We start from the raw sequence: 13,124 nt of genomic DNA, 5'->3' as shown, positions 1-13,124 counted from the left end.
ACTATTGCAGCCGCAAAAGCCCCTATCTCCGTGTACTGGGTCACGTGCCTGATCAGCCAATAAAAACAAAGGACGCATATAATTGTTCGCTGTCCACACATTGTGTATATGAGGTTGCATATATTTAGGAGCGTAGCTCGCGTCGCAATAAATAATAATATAAGCTCCTAGATTTATTTTAGCGCGAGTACATTTGGATTCTTTAAATATTTTGTTGACATTTAATATGATTAAATACATAAAATTTTATGTGTTCTGCAGCTCCGCAGCTCTTATGGTAAAACCGCCACTGATTATTACCAAAGGTAGTATTGATAACTGCATACTCAATATAGACGAGATTTGACTTGAGAACTTTTCTGATTAAAAAAAAATTAAAAGAACTTTATTAATAAACATCTTTTTACGGAATCATGTATCATCTGTAAATTTGTAGTGTTTTAAACAAAAATGAAATAAGTATGAATCAAATTCATTGTTATTTCATTATTTTTTTTTCGAATTCGAAATTCACTCATTTAAATTAGTGAACCAAGTTTTTGATAATAAATCATCAATATCAAAAAAGATATATGGAACGAACTGATAGAACGAACTCTTCAATTGAAGGTTTTCTGATAAGAACTTATCTTGCTAAAATTTCCCTTTATCTTAAAAACATCTAAGATTACATTGAATGCTTGAACGAATTAGTAAATTTAGAAAAGATGAAATGCTGGCTAAAATTCCAATAAATCATCATAGTAATAGGTATTTTAATTTAACTCAACATGTTTTTTTGTTTTCTGTACAAAATAAAAAATAACGCGGTATAAAGTTATTTATGATTGACATTATGTTGGTGTTGAATTTTTATTAACTCAAGATTTTAACAAAGAAATGAGTTTACACTCAAAGAAATGGGCTTATCTCTAGAATAATCTGTATAGCGCATATTAAAACTTTGTTAACAAATATACAACTTTCATTTAAAAAACACTCTTCTCCATACGCATTATTCAATAAGTTTAACTGGAAAGCGCTTAATACACCTTATGCTTTTATGAAATATTTATATAAATATTATAATGAGTTATATGCTTTATGTTCTATTTGTATAGTAGAGAAGCTTTGTTGTAACCGAATTTGTATAAAACAGCTATATTAACGGAATTATTCGTTTTCATAATGATTAAGTACTTTTCCGTTTTTAATATGTAAAACGTATTTTATAATCGGTTATGATCGTAAAATTTCACTGTGCATTGACTTTTACGCTTCTTCTAGTTGGATGAGAAGAGATAGTTAGACGCATGTTTTGTAGAAAACCGTGTTCTGTGAAGTAGAAAGTTATGTAAGTATCTAATTGCTTTATAGATTATTTTGTTTTTTCATATTTAAATCATGTCGAAATCTTAAAAGTTATTATCTTGTGTGTACCTATATGATTGGGGAACAGAAGGCTAACGGTGGCAAAGATGGTCCAATATTCACGTGTTTATCTGTCACATATACTGTACAATGTTCTTATAATAGCATTTAGAATTCTAATAAAGAATAAAGTGCATCAACATAATTTTTCGTTATACCAATATGACACACATAGTTTAGTAAACTAACTCAAAAGTTTTCCAGTGTTGAGTCAACGAATAGTGTTATTTTAACACAATTAGGTTTGATCGGAATTTAACAAGTAATTGTGTTGATTTTAAGTAAAATTTACTCATTTCTTTACAGTGTATGTATTTGATATTGGTTTGAACTACTTACTTACTTGTAGAAAGAAGAAACTAACTACGAACGACTGGCTCACCGATTTTCTGACACTTACTGACTTTATATACGCATAATGTGCGTTTATCTATAATATTTATCATGACGTCTAGTATTCTGATTATTTGATAAATAGGAAATTTTGCATTTTATGCATTCCAATATTAAAATCCCACGTATGTAATTAAAAGATAATTCTCGTGTAAGTGTATCATGACTTGTCTATGTATCCATAAACTATTATTTATTTAAAATATAGGTACATTATTACGATGCAGTGAAGAGGTTTTTGAAGATACTTACAATCTCTAAAATAAATGATAATATGTAACGTAGGTATGAGTGCACTAGAAAACACCTGGGAGATTAGTAAAACATTTTGTTTGTAGGAAATATGATCACAGTTAAAATAAATTTATTCAAAAGAAAAATGTTAACGATGTTTAAATAATAGTGCTTCTGCCCTACTGGACAGTTATTTAATGAATATTCAACATACTTTTTGTTTTTGTGAGTATTTTAGCGGAATTAGAACCTAACATTCCTGCGATAAGTTTCTAAACCATCTCACCGCAATTCAAACAAGGTACCAAAAATGGTGGCGGGAAACTCCTGGACAGAAGCAAGTCAAGAAGTTTTTAAAAGGACTATGGAAACTCGAAGGTTAGTAAGCATAACAGTAAGACTGCTAACTGGATATTGTAGACCCAGGAAACATCTGAATGATATTGACCTGATGGTAAACAACCAGTGTAGGTACTAGTAAGAAGAAAAGAAAGGAAAAGATAAATCTTGCATTGTGCTGCGAAGGTCTAGCAAAGCAGAACATATTACTACATACATACTTTTTGTTTTTATGACTATTTTAGAACGTAACTTCCCTGCGATAAGCTTCTAAAACATCTCGTTCCATTTCAAAGAAGGTACCAAAAATGGTGGAGAAAAAATCCTGAACAGAAGCAAGTCAAGATGTTTTTAAAGGACTATCCAGACTCGAAGGTCAATAAGGATAATAGTACCTGATGGCAGACAACCAGTGTAGGTACCACTAAGAGGAACATAGAAGCGCATTCTTGTCCATTGTTCCGGAGAGAAAAGCTGGAGGATGGTCACTGTAGATAGATTTATAGTTTCGATCTAAATTTACCATTTTCTTATTGTCAAAGAATTCCAATATATACTCGTACGTTAAATGTTAAATAAACTTATTTTTACATAATGTGTTTTACGTAGTGTGTGTAGGAGAATTGTTTCGTACATTTAAGTATCATGTCACAAGTAATTGAGATAAATCTTAGGTCACGAAGTACCAAAACAGATCGATGTACCGGATATAAATACTTCACATAGGGACTCAAAAATTAAACCTTTCTTACTGTTGCAGATCTGTTTAAAACAGGCGAAAAGATTACCTATGATTACGATTACTTTCGTTAATACGATAAGTATTAACTCTTTGCAGCTGTGTTTTGTTAAGATCCCTATCTTCCCCTGGGTGGTAGGGGGGAGGGGGGAGAATTGAAAGACGAGGACTTAAAAGAGATTATTTTGTCCATTATTACTGTATTACTATTATTATTATGATCCATCATGTTGTAACATCCATTGTTTATACAACATGAATGTCACAGTTTTTTAGATATAATAACATTCCTTTATCACAACCAACAGCTTTGTGTAATCTAAATACCGATGTTAACTTTGTTGTTAACATGTTTAATTAATTTCTATCTATATAGTGTTGTATTGTTGATTATATTGTGTCGTACTTCATTCTACAACGTTGTTATGATGTATTTATATACTACTAACATTTGTATACATTTTTGGATACACATTGTGAATAGCAGAGTATAAAACTGTATCTAATTATATTACCAATTCTTATGTGTATAAATTAACTGTATCACCTTTATGTATTGTTATTATTTAAACAAATTGTAATAAAAACTTCGCCATGCAAATATTCAAAATTAAACATATTTCTTCTTCTAAAAGCATTTAGTAAACATTTAAAATTGTTACATAACCCTAAACACTTGCAACTATGATATTCGAAAACAAGTCGAAACTACTTAGATCAAATTAGAGTAATATCCACTAATAATAATATAATATATAATATATATAATATATAATATCCATAGCGATTAATTTTTTATTTAATAAAACTCACAATCAGTGTGAGACAACCACGTGCTAACCGAAACATTTCCTATTTTTTATCTTTCTTATTTTAGCGTGACCGGAGAACATTGCTTATGTCTTATTCGATTCGACATTGTTTTTGTCTTATTCGATAGTCCAATTTTAATTGAATTCATCTACTAAGAATCTCAGAATTAGAAGCTAACTTTCCTGTGAAAAGCTGCTAAAACATTTCGGTGCATATATAAGACTAGAGACAATACCAAAAATAATATCAAAGAACTCCTGGACAAAGAGTTCCTTGATAGTCCAAGATGTGGAAAATCGAAGATCAATAAGGATAGCTATATTATTATGAACAAGACATTGTAGACACAGGAAACTTCTGAATAATACAGACCTGTCAGAAGACAACAGTGATTGACATAATCTTAAGGTAACACAATATTAGCACCATCTACAACATCTAACAAAACTAGTGACGGCCATTTCCTAGACCAAGTTATAAGAACGATCCTGGCGTATAGGGCATCACGTATGTGGAAAAATATACATTGGACAAACGGGAAGTCAAGTCAGTATAAGTTTAAAGGAGCACAAGTGTCATTTGAAGAATAACAACCTAGAAAAATCAGCAGTCTAGGTCTAACTAATACTATAGTTCCATTGAAAAAGAAAGAAGATTTTGGCCAAGGGTGTACTGGGAGGCAATAGATTTCCAGCAACATAAAGAGCCCATAGACTGTAGTGCTGGGGCATACAGTCCTCTTGGTTATATATATATATTAATGAAATGGAAAAGATACGTTGTCTATTCTTCAATAGCAAAGCAAAGAGGATATTTCTCTTACATTCTTACTTATTTCAGGCAATGTGCCATGATTTGTGAAAGGTTATGAAAAAAGTTGTACAAATGTTTATGCTTTAAATTATATATTTGTAGACGACATTAAAATTAGAAGATAACTTCTATCTCCTTACAATTTCGGCAATCCTCCGTAAACTTCAATCATTCGATTACGTTCGTCTTCACGATTCATCTTGAAGAATCCATCTTCGCCCCAATCAGTGTTAAAGGAGTTAGCTGCTAGCCAGTAAGGAATGCCGTTTTCCTCACCCCAGCCTATTAGTTTGATGGCATGTCCTCCTGCATAGAATCCATCTGTCGGCTGATACACACCTGGAGTAAAATAGCAATTATAACAATAAATATAATGCGTGCTGTACATTAGAACCAAAAAATGTCAAGAAACAACTAGCTATATTTGAATGTTACAGTCTTGGTATTAGTTCTTAATTAGTATCGTTTTTAAAATATCGTTTTTGTAGAATTAAATTGATTTAAACTGATATCAAAATAATATTTCAAAATTTTGATACTCTATACGAGCCTGTATTGCTGATTTCCCCCATACGAATATGCCCTACAAATGGATCAAGATAAAGAGTAGTACAGAAAAGCAACCACTAACCGCTAATAATGTCAGCGATGACATGTCTCACCTGCGTATGAGGCTATTCTTTCCAAGCATGCGCATTACGAATAAGACGGCTAATGTTAAATTTTTACTTTATTTAAATATTAATAGGAATATATATTCTTTTATGTCATTTTTTGTAAGTTCTAAGCACAATAGTGTATCTATTTTACAAAACACGTGTTTGTTGATCTTAAATACTTCCAAATCCTTGTAAAAATAAATTAATTTGAAGTTCATTTTATAGTAGGTATCTATGTAAAAAGTACAGAAGGGTCAGATTCGGTCTGTACAGGGTGGTTGATTTTCGATAGTTTTATAGGGTACAGCCAAAACGGTGATAGATACAAAAAATCTGATATCGATGTCCCGTCCTCTTTTTTTGAGTTTACTTCGCTGGTCCCAAAAGATCTTGGCTAACTTGATTAGTTTTAGATATACAGGGTTTTTTTGAAAAATGGCCCATTTACATTAACCTCTCTATCTCCGTTGTCATTCAATTTACAAGAAAAAAGTGTGCACATTATTTGTTCCATTTTTTATTAGGAAGCCATTGGCGTACTCAGATTTTTTACAAATCGCACAGTTTCTCCGATATTGCATAAACATAGGTTTTTTTAAATAGAACACCCTGTATTTGGCCATCCCGTTGAATAGCATTTTTTTTTACCTTTTCAGCTATATATAATAATAGATACTTTTTATTTGCCTAAATGAAGAAAAATGCAAAAATGTATAGATATAGATATTTTTTCAGTTGGCCATGTTATTTATTGTTATATTTAGTATTGGTCTCTTCGTTTTCTATTATTATTTTTATGTTAAGCACCTAACTTAGACTAAAAGATTAAAAAAAAAATAAATTAGATTATCCATTTATCTTTACTTAATAGGTTTAATTATAGGTACACTTATAACTATTATCTAAACATAAACTAAACAAAAATAACAACTATAAAATGAGAGAAACAACAATAAAACAAAAATGACATAACAAAGTCACAGCAAGTGCTCGAATTGTCGGCCATTTTCGTTGATACATAACTGACAACGTTTGGCAATGGAACGGGTCGCATTGTAAATGTGAATATTTGACACCCGCTGAATATAGTTTTCAAAATGTTCCCTTAGCTCCTCGACATTATTAGCTCTATACTTATAAATTTTGTCTTTAACATCCCCCCAAAAATAAAAGTCTATAGGGGTTAGGTCTGGTGACCTAGGCGGCCACCTGTTTGGTCCGTACGTACCGATCCAATTGTCCCCGAAATTATGATTTAATAATTCTCTAACTATGTGGGAATTATGTGGAGGCGCACCATCATGCTGAAAGAACATATTATATCGTTGAGCTAGTGACATATCGTCCAGCAGTTCAATAATATTTTCTTGTAAAATTCTCACATATCTCTGAGCGTTAAGGTTTTCATCGTACATTTCGTAAGCTAACACTCTATTGTGGAAGAGAGCTACCCATACATGAAAACCAAATCGCCCTTGTTGAATTCTGGCCACAGTTTGGTGAGGATTAACATCTGACCAATAACGCGCATTATGCCGGTTGAATATACCTTCGCTGCTTATAAAAGCCTCGTCGGTCCAAATAACATTTTGAAAAAAATTGGGGTATACATGAGTTTGCTGCAAAAACCATTGGCAGAAAATGATGCGTCTCTCTTCATCTCCTGGATGCAAATGGTGGACTTTTCTTATAGTATATGGTCGAAACTTGTGTTTTTTTAAAATTCTCAATGCTTTGAATTTACCAATTCCTATCGTTCTTTGAATTTCTCTGCTGGATACGTTGGGATTTGCGACAACAAAAGCTAAAGTATTGATTTCATCATCTTCTCTATTCTGTATATTATAAGATTTAGCTCTCGGTTTTTGAAAAGAACCAAACTCACACAAATTATCATAGAGTCGGCTAAAAATTCTCTTTTCTGGCTGATGACGCTCTGGGTATCTCTCCAAATATAAGTTTAAAGCTGTGTCACTATTTTTTTCACTTTCAATGTAACACTCTAACATTTGAACTTTGTGAAGATTTTCGTACACCATTTTTATACTTTTCAAAATTAAAACCAAGTAATAGACGTTTAACAAGCTTTCAATCAGTCAAAAATAAACTAACTGTCAATATTAAACAACAAAAGACGAATAAATAAATAACATGGCCAACTGAAAAAATATCTATATCTACATTTTTGCATTTTTCTTCATTTAGGCAAATAAAAAGTATCTATTATTATATATGGCTGAAAAGGTTAAAAAAAATGCTACTCAACGGGATGGCCAAATACAGGGTGTTCTATTTAAAAAAACCTATGTTTATGCAATATCGGAGAAACTGTGCGTTTTGTAAAAAATCTGAGTACGATAATGGCTTCCTAATAAAAAATAGAACAAATAATGTGCACAGTTTTTTCTTCTAAATTGAATGACAACGGAGATAGAGAGGTTAATGTAAATGGGCCATTTTTCAAAAAAACCCTGTATATCTAAAACTAATCAAGTTAGCCAAGATCTTTTGGGACCAGCGAAGTAAACTCAAAAAAAAAAGGACGGGACATCGATATCAGATTTTTTGTATCTATCACCGTTTTGGCTGTACCCTATAAAACTATCGAAAATCAACCACCCTGTACAATTTCAACTATGATAATTTTGTGGCGAGTTGCCTAAATGCGACGTCATACTAAAATAGTCTATTGCATTACGGCATATGCAAATGGTTATATTATTTTTCAGCTGCAAACATTTACAATTGTACAATAATAATTATTCACGACATGCACAAAAATGTTTATGATAGATTTCGAAAAAATTACTTAAACAGTAGTTTCCCTCAATAAATCACTATAAAATTTCATATCACATACCTAAAATTTTCGATATTCTAATATATGATATACAGGGTGTTCAGAAAGTTTGGACACCCCCCCCCTCTATCAGAAAATACTGCTCAAACAAAAAAATTATTAGGACAAAAGATGCAGGTTTTTGAGTGAGCAATCCAACGGTGACTTTGACCATGACCTTGAAGGTCATTTAGAGATCAAGTTGGAAATTTTAAATGGAACCGTATACTTTTGACCCCGGAAATGTAAGAGCGGAAAATTTGTGCCGTTCAATTTTTTTCGTGAGAGCATTATTAAACTTAAGTTCTTTGCTTGCGTTTGACGTTACAGTTACCTTTAGATCATGGTCAAACACATGATAGGTATAGGTCATTTTTTAATTTTACGCTCACTCAATTTCCGCAGTCAAGAATATCGGGTCACTTATTAAAAATCGACTTGACCTGTAAACGACCTTGAAGGTCATGGTCAGGGTCATATCCGAACGTAAAAATTTCCGTTTTTTCCATTTCCGTGGTCAAAAATATACGGTTCCATTTAAATTTTTCAGGTTGACCTTTAAATGACCTTGAAGGTCATGGTCAATGTCACATTCGAACGTAAAATTTCCGCTATTACCATTTCCGGAGTCAAAAGCATACGGTTCCATTTAAAATGTTCAACTTGACCTCTAAATGACATTCAAGGTCATGGTCAGCGTCATGCTCAAGATCACCGTTGGATTGGTCTCTCAAAACCCTGCATCTTTTGTCCTAATCATTTTTTTTTTGTTTGAGCAGTATTTTCTGAGATAGAAGGGTTCCAAATTTTGAAAAATGTGCAATGGTACAATTTAATTAGCGGTACGATTAACGCTACTTCATCCTACAGTTAGTTAGTACCAGAAGGCGACACAGGTTCTCACCACTTTTGTAGGCGTAAAAGTCAGAGTACATATAGAATCCGGCTTCCACTGGACCATTTTTCATGATTTCCAGTTGGATTTGGGTCTCGTCGGTAGAAATCATGTAAATACTGTCTTCTCTGCCGAAAGTAAGCTCGTTTTCGTAACTGAGTGAACTGGAATCACATTGTTTGACACAAGCAGGTGTTGGGCCATATGTTTCGCAGGTTGTTTTATTAGGATCTAAGATGTGGTGGTCACACGGTTCCAAAGAATATGCTCTGCAGCCCTATAAACGAATTATGGACGTTTACTTTATCATTTGTTTGCCGCTATAGAAAGTAATATTGATTTAATCAGAACTAATGTTATTTATGTATGCTATATAATAACATTTAGTAGACTCTACTGACTTTCGAAATATGCGGCTGGAGAGCTTCAACTAGAATAACACTGGGTTGAGGATTTATTGCCCAAACTTACATCTGTTTCTCCATACTCTCCACCGGTGACGATGCCGTTTTGTATCCAGTATCTCCAAGCTGCATCCATAAGTCCTCCATAGCAGCTTCCACAATACTCACATCAAGTTAATAAGTCCTGTGCTGAGACTGTTACCTTCTTTTCGCCATTAGAATGGATGCAAATCCTGTCAGTCATAGCTCCAACGGCAGCAACGGCCTATAAACATGTACGTTGTTTATTTACTGTTAATTCTAGATGCGGGGGTATATTATAGAACCCATAATACACTGATCACTCAATATTTACCCAGCAAGACGCGCATTTAGCCTGATCTTTGATTACTTTAATAGAAGGGCAGTCAGGCCATTGTTCACGTCATGCATTTTGGTAGGCAGAGTCTTCATTGGCCTAAAATGGGTACCAGCTAATGCTCGGAGTTGATCTAGGGTCGTGTTCACAGGAAAGTTCCTGCCAGCAGTCCAAGTGGATTGCATACTGTTGATTTTCTTGATGACCTCATCGGATAGAGGGTAGAAATCTGCGCTGGGAATAACTTGAGACGCAACTACCAGAGCTAAGCAGAGAATGATCTTCATGTTGACCTGGAAGGAATGTTGATTTGGTTGTAGTGAAAATGATATTGTTAGAAAGGTAAGAGAAAAACTTTAAATTGAAAACTTTGGTTCGACTTGAAATTGTGACAATTGACAATTTTTATTAAAAAAAAATTTAAAATATGTAAATGAGAACACACTGTTTGAAAATCATTCCTTTCGTTGTGGCTATTACGCATTTCTTAGCGGGAGAACACAAAGTTGTGCACAAGCTAAATTCAAATCTCAATCTCGGAGAGTTTTAACTTCATAATTCTACACCTCCATCACTTCATAACCTCCTCCATAACCTCCATAAACTCCTGAAGTGTAACAGAAGAAAATTGCATGTCACAATATAACTCCAAATCATGTACAATTTAATATCATAACTCCACATCTTCATAACTCCGTACAACCTAATACCTGAAAACTCCCATAATCCCAAAAGTCCATAATCCTATACCCCAAAACTCTACAATCCTATAACCCAGAAATGTCATAACCTTATAGCCCCATAATCGTGACAACAAAAAGATTTTCGACTGAGCCTTCAAAAGCCTAATCTCAGAAAGTTATAATAAAAATTTATATCCGAGACTTAATTCTTGTTTTGTAGAAAGAAATTTTGAACCAGTTCTTATTTCTCATAAAGATTGGGTCTCGAAAACTGTAATTCGAATACTCAATAAGGTCAAGATTTTTTGCATTCTAATAACCTATATTTAGCGATACCCAGGAACAACTACGTGGACGTAGCAGGCATCTGTTCCCTTTGGAGTGCTTGAACTACGTGAGTCCCTTAATCTAAGTTTTTTTGTTTTTTTTGCTCATTTTCTGTTTGAAGTCTATTGGGATTTGAGTTTTATGAGATTTGAGGTTATAGATTTTCAGGTTATGGATTTTAGAGTTATAGGTTATCGATCTCAAGGTTATTGCGTTGTGAAAGTGTAGGGTTATATGGTTTAAGGGTTGATATTGTTGAGTGTAAGTTTCAAGCTGTTTATTTGAGGTTAGAAAAAACGTTGACGTGATGGGCCAAAACAGATTTCGGATTCCGTTTCAGCGACCCAAAAAACATATAATCCACTTGGTACTGATCGCGAAAGTTTTGGAAGTAAATCAGAAGTGTCATAGACAAATACATGGTGCGACACAGAGACAAAATCTAAAGGAAATAGAGTTTAAATCTGATTCGCCATTTACGTTTTTCCTATTATACTTATTTTTTTTAAGTAAATAAGTAGACTAAATAATATGCAGCAACAAATTTGCTACAGGAATCGGAAGAGATCAAATTTTAGGGCATCCTACTAAACCTATTTTTGCTTAAAAATGTAGAAAATTCAGTTCATTGCTTGAATAAATTTTAGGAAATTAAAATAGATTTAAAACATTCAACATATTTTCTATAGGCATTTGTAACTTATTTGTACTACTTACAATAAAAAAATAACTGACTGCCAATGGTTCCACTGGTTTCTTGAAACTTACTGACTTTAGTATCGCATAGTGTATCTTTATAATATATATGACGTCTAATCTTCTGAGTACCTAGGTCTTTGATAAATAAAAAGGAAATTTTTAATTTTATGTATTCAAATATCAAGTCGCATGAGAATAAAACATAATTCATAGGACAAGTGTATTAATACTTAACAGATCGATACAACAATATCTAACCAAAAATCTAATGTTCTGTTATATACAAGTATATCTACTTAAAATATAGAAACAATGAAATCGACTTGCAATTATGTGTTTTTTAAGAGATCTCCAGTTTGTAAAAAATTTGAAAATCATTGCCACAGATATGAGTTCATTAAAAGCTACTTGAGATATTAGTAACATTATTTGCTAGGAGATATAATCACTATTGAAATAAAGAATATACACGATGTTCTACGCTGTAAAAATATTTCACTCAAATTTCACTCAATTTTACTCAATAATGTATCAATTTTTACTCACACTCGATTGAGTGAAATTTTAAGTCTATTAGTATGAGTACAACAATCTGAGTGAAACTATTGCATCAGAAATGAGTGAGTTTTACTCAAATCCTAGTTACTGCTAACTATCAATTGAGTGACTGTTGACTCTATCCTGAGTATATAAAACCAATTTAGAGTTGACTTTTTCTCTAATATGATTTAAATTTAACTATTATTGAGTCATTTTTTACTCAGACTTGGTTTTTAACTAACTAAATATTGACTGCAAAAATAAATCACTCATAAATGATTAATTAGGATATACAATGTTGAAATTAATTAGATGTAGTGTTACCTATGCCATTTACAGGTACCAAAAATCCGCTTGATATCACGCTCCTGCAAAGAGTAACTAGCATCTCCGCGAACCCTTGCATATGTCAAATTTCTTTAAAAATTAATTTTTCAAAATCTATAACTCCTAGGTATGGATTCACTCCACGCCAATAAGAAAATATTGTACATACTTTTTGCTTTTCAGATTGTTTCACAACCTAACCTACTCTTCTAATATATTTCCGTGTATATTTAAAGACGATACCAAAAATGGTGCTAAGAAACTCCCGGACAGAAGAACGACAAGATGATTTTAAAAAGACCATGGAAAATCAATAAGGGCATCAGCAGAATTGCTAACTGCAAATTGTAGATCCAGGAAGCATCTGAGTAATATTGACCTGATGGAAGACAACCAGTATAAGCGTTACTAAAGGCAAATAAATAATAACGCAGTCCAGTCAAGATTATACTGTGGATCAAAATTTACTAATTACGCGTTATAATTCTGTTCTGAATAAAGTACATAATACGCTATATCATCTACCTCATTTTCTTTATTTGATCATATAAGTTATCTTTGATTACTTTATCTTCCAGTGTTCTTCATAGAAAGAAGAAAATGGAGATCAAATCAGGACTAATTGCAGACCATAAAATATCCCGTTTGTAAG

General features: G+C 32.6%; 1 protein-coding gene and 1 pseudogene across 2 annotated transcripts in view; both read right to left on the bottom strand.

Annotated features, from left to right (window-relative positions):
* Nucleotides 1–1,841, bottom strand: part of LOC108907040 (cathepsin B) — a 9,777-nt gene extending 7,936 nt beyond the window's left edge. Inside the window, exon 1 of one of the 2 annotated variants that reach the window (XM_018710549.1) lies at nt 1,750–1,841. The gene's annotated coding sequence lies outside the window, so the exon portion shown is untranslated. The remainder of the gene's footprint in view (nt 1–1,749) is intronic. The other variant, XM_018710550.1, reaches the window with a different exon arrangement.
* Nucleotides 1,842–4,877: 3,036 nt separating this feature from the next.
* Nucleotides 4,878–10,183, bottom strand: LOC108907039 (annotated as a pseudogene).
* Nucleotides 10,184–13,124: the final 2,941 nt, after the last annotated feature.

Source organism: Anoplophora glabripennis, unplaced genomic scaffold, assembly GCF_000390285.2.
Source record: "Anoplophora glabripennis isolate ALB-LARVAE unplaced genomic scaffold, Agla_2.0 scaffold358, whole genome shotgun sequence".
Classification (NCBI taxonomy): domain Eukaryota; kingdom Metazoa; phylum Arthropoda; class Insecta; order Coleoptera; family Cerambycidae; genus Anoplophora; species Anoplophora glabripennis.
Note: the sequence above shows the minus strand (reverse complement) of the source record. Positions and strands in the feature narration are given on the sequence as shown.